General features: G+C 31.0%; 1 protein-coding gene across 1 annotated transcript in view; it reads left to right on the top strand.

Moving 5' to 3' along the window:
- The window catches only part of LOC105308684 (olfactory receptor 147-like), a 9842-nt gene that overhangs the window by 899 nt on the left and 4047 nt on the right, over positions 1–4896 (top strand).

Here is a 4896-nt window from a genome sequence, read left to right as displayed (position 1 = left end):
TGTGTGTGTGTGTGTGTGTGTGTGTGTGTTTGCAGTTATTCAGAGGACATGGAGATTTGGTGTGTTTAATTTTAATTAAAAGTTTTATTGTCAACTTTCTATTCTATTTATTATGTTGAAAGAAATTTTAGTCTTCTCTCAATAATTTATTTGCACTTTTTGAGAGTGGGTCTTTTCTTTTTTCTCACCATTTGCACAATTTCTTTTCCTCATCCTTTTTTCACATTTAATAATAATATTAAGAAAGGGATTTATTATCTTCTGAATTTTCTTTATTATTTCGAACGTTTATTTTTCTCTCTGGAAATAGAAGACTGATTTATAATCAAATCAAGAAACACCAGGTGACATAATGTCATGGGAATGTCTTACCTGTCACTTGCCATTGGAATGAAAAATCAGACAATGTGCTTCTACTTCCATCTTTATATCCTGCACTGAGCAAGAATATGTTCTTTAATGCAAGTCATGAAAAGCTCCATAGACACTGTCAAGTACAACCTCGTTTGCACTGGTAGACACTAGGCATCATGCTTTCTTTGACATAGGGTTTTCTTATCACTGCATACTCACCTCTGCACATAACAAGCTGTCAAAATAATTTTTTTCACAGACAGGAAAGTAAAGCTCAGAGTGGTTAATGATTTACTTACAGTCACATATCTTAATTTAAAAAATGTAAACTAAATCTTAGTCTTCTGTCTAAGCTTACTTTGCTTTCTCATATTCTTTGCTACTCTGTATTCTATTATTTTTATTTCAGTAATCATGGAATATGAAAAAAAAACATTATTCATTTGAAAGTTGAATGTGCTTTGTTCCAGGATGACATATGAATTATTTGTTTTTGTCTTTTGTTTAGCAAACAGTTTGTTGTTTTTTATTTTTGGGAAAGAGGAGAATTTTTGTGCTAGAATAGCTGAGAAAGATTGACTCAAATAAGAAAGTACATTTTCCACAAAATTAAAGAAAAATGAATTTTGAATGTTTGAAAGTTTATGTAATTCTAAGAATAAGGTATGAAAGACAAAGGAGCCAAGAACGTGTAATTAGCTCAAGACTCAACAAGACACATGACCAATAAATAAAATTTTTTTATTGGGGAGTGGTCATGAGAATTTAGAAACCACATTTCAATATGAATTTTATCCTGTTTTATATAGTCCTATAAATATACAGTCCATACATTATAAACTTATAATGCAGAATGACCTTACATTAGTAGTTTTTGAGGAATGAAGGTGGGGAAGCTGACCAAATTTGAAGAATCAAATATAGAATAGACATTTTTCAGGAAATAAAATAGTGAGCAGTAATTAAAACTCAAATTGGGAAAAACAAATGTAGAAAGTAAAATGTTAGATAATAAAAACCATTCTTGATTTTTCTTGCCTGTTTGGAAGGCCCTAGAGATATTATAAAGATCACAGGATTTTCCACATGGGATAAAAACTCAACTTATTTGATATTGTAAAAGTTAAACCCACAGGACTGGAGGACCTGTAAATAACTGAGTCACTCCTGTTTTGATTGGCTTCTAATGCTACTTCTATATGGATTTTATGGTATAAATACTTCAAATTACAGGTAGTAGTAGAGCAATGATAATTTGAAAGAAACATTTGGTGAATAAATCAAATAGAGACACAGTTTCTCTGGAATAAGATGTTGATTATTTTTTGAGTAAACAAACAAAAATTACTACTCTAAAACTCTTTAATCCTTAGTCAAGTGACAATTTTAACATGTCGTAAGGTAACTTTAATAGTATTTTCAATATTGCTTTTTTTCTAATCTCTACTCATGATTTAGTTTTTGTGAAATTCAGCAACATTGATATGTTGGCTCTTTTATTTTTTAGATGTTCAGCATTTCTAAATTCTTGATTTATGGTTTAAATTATACTCATACCCCATCCCTTTATCTCAAAATTGATGTGCTTTATTTTCACTTAATAATTCTATTTATAAAAAATAATTGATCTCTATTGTAGTTTTATTTTTATACTTATTTACTTACTGTCCTTTGATAAAATTTTCTTTATTAGAGGGAAATGTATCTAATTAGACAAGTAATATCTATGTTTTAGAAGAACCTTGTAGATGTTGCAGACATGCATGTACTCTGTTACATCCTTTATCACTATTTGAGGTGGCCAAAATTGTTTCTTAAATGTGGTCATTAATCTTTTTTGAAGCCTCAAACTATAAATTAGTTTTGTTTCATCTTTACCAAATATAGACTTTTTTCTCAAATTAGGTTCCATTCTTTCAGATTATTTAAAAATATATGAAAATCTAAATAGAATTTGTAAAAGTTATGTGTGGCAAAATTTTAAAAGAGGCAACTTAATCATAGCTTTTAGTTAGCAACTTAAGCTCTACATGTCTACTTGGACTTCTCTCAAAGGAGAGAAATCAAGCTAGAGTGTTTTTCATGTGTAATACAGAGTCATTCTTTCTAGTTTTTGTGTTATGTGAATGGCACTAAAGAAGTTATGAGAGCAAGTATGATTCTGTTGAATTCGTACAGCTAAGAGTTAATCCTGTAAGCCATGGGATCTGCTTGTGTCTGTGAATGAAGAAACGGATGTTTCTAAGTCAGTGTAAAACCTTGGACTTTCTAAGCTATAACAGAAAATGGGCCTCCTGGTCAAGAATCAGAATAAAAGTTTCCAATTACATTCTAAATTCATTTAATGTAAACTTTCTCAAAGCTCACTGCTACTGTTGCTCAGGCTCAGTTTGAAATGAGCATGATCAGGGTGCATTATGATAAAGGCTGATGAAAACCAGCAGTAAAAGGGGTCTTGAATTCTATAGCCCTTTAATTCCTGAACCCCCAACTTTATCGAACTCTTATTTTCCATTCCACTTTACGCTGCCTAAACACACACACACACACACACACACACACACATACACACACACACACACACAGTCTTCAAGTCTTATATTTTATGATATTGCTTCCTAACATCAATTACATGACATGCAACCCACTTTTAACTTTAGTAAGCTCATTCAAGTAGATGGTTCCTAGTTCCAGCTCTTGAGAGGCAGGACTAATCAGGAAATACTTGCCGGATCCAGCAAAAAAAAAAAAAAAAAATACTTATTGCTTCAATCATTCATTTGCTTATGTAAAAACAAAACAAAGCACAACACATGTTTTTTACCTGTTATGTGCCTAGTAATGTGTGGCAACTTGCTATGTTATAGTCATAAACAAAACAGACTAAGGCAAACACATAAAGTTAAATTTTTCATAATGCAATATAGTAGAATTACATCCTTCATGTGGATGTATCCACGTGTACCAATTTTAGAATTGGTCTTTTATGATTACAATTAGTCTTGAAAATTGATTGTCAGCAAACGCTCATGTTGGGGAAAGACATGATATTTTTCTCTAAGTCTAGAACAGTTGGTATTCTCTGTAGCATTGGGACAGTTAACTATATATTTAGTTTAGCATCACATGAAGTAGGTGAATTACATGCAATGCTTTGTTGTACAAAATGTATACCTTTGAACATTAAAATTACTCAGTATGGGGACTTTTTATATTCTGAGACAGAAATTTGCATCTTCCTTTGTTAGTGGGAGAGCTGGTGGAACTACCTAAGGCTGTTTAAAGTCTCTTGACATAGAATTGAATTAACCTATTTCAAATATTAATATAGAGATGTATGCAGGGTATTACGATTGCTATTAGAAGTAGTGTTATAGTATTTCCTACACTTTCATATCTATCTGTCATCTCTTCCTAAGGAAAGAATTGTGAGTTAAATAGGGAAGGGAATCTTAGCTCCTATTTTATAAATGAAGAAACTGATGCTCAGAGATGTTTTTGGCTTCTTCCATTTTACATTTTATAAATTGTAGAGCTAAGACTGGGGCTTGTTTTTTTTTTTTATTCTAAATCTATCAAGGTATTTATTATTATTATTATTAGATAAAATTTAACCTGCTTTTGAAAGTCTCTGAAATATGAATAATGGCTTTATTAATAAAAATGTCTCAGAATACAAATAATAGCAAAGTATAAAATAAGGATAATACTCAGAAAGTACTTTATAAAACTGGCTTTCTATTCTGTTCCTTTGATATGAGTGTCTGTTTTTGTGCCAGTACCATGCTATTTTGATTACTATAGCCTTGTAGTATAGTTTGAAATCAGGGAGCTTGCTATCTCTAACTTCTTTTTCTTCTCAAGATTGCTTTGGCCCTTTGGGGTCTTTTGTAGTTCCATATAAATTTTTTGGTTCATTTGTTTTAGTTTTGTGAAAAAGACCATTGGTATTTTGATAGAAATAGCATTGAATCTGTAGATTGCTTCACGCAGTATAGTCATCCTAACAATTTTAATTATTTCAATCTATGAACATGGTATATCATTCCAATTATTTGCATCTGCTCCTGTGGCTCAAAAAAATAAATAATGTCCTATATCTTTCATATTTCATATGTTACATTTCTATTGACTAATTTAGTTATTTTATTTTATTTATTTTTTATTAGTTTCAAGTATATAGTACATTGGTTAGACATTTATGTAGTTTATAAAATGATCCCCCTAATTGCTCCTTCTCTCCTCTGGTTTTCCACCTAGCCAATATATTAATGCTAACTGTATTCCCTATGATGTGCTCTCCATTCCCATGACCATTTATCAACTACTAATTTATACTTTTTTAACCCTTCTCCCCATTTTCCCAGCCCCCGAAATGCCAGTCCCCTCTATCATGAAATTGTCCTCTATATCTGTGAGTCAGATTTTTTTTTAATAGTGACATTGGTTAACTAAATTCAATAAGTTTCAGCTGTATACTTTAACAGTAAGGCATATATATATTTATACTCTATGTTCACCTCCCATAGTTAGGTTTCTTTC

Source organism: Pteropus vampyrus, unplaced genomic scaffold (assembly GCF_000151845.1).
Source record: "Pteropus vampyrus isolate Shadow unplaced genomic scaffold, Pvam_2.0 Scaffold613, whole genome shotgun sequence".
Classification (NCBI taxonomy): Eukaryota; Metazoa; Chordata; class Mammalia; order Chiroptera; family Pteropodidae; genus Pteropus; species Pteropus vampyrus.
This window is presented reverse-complemented; position numbering and strand designations above follow the sequence as displayed.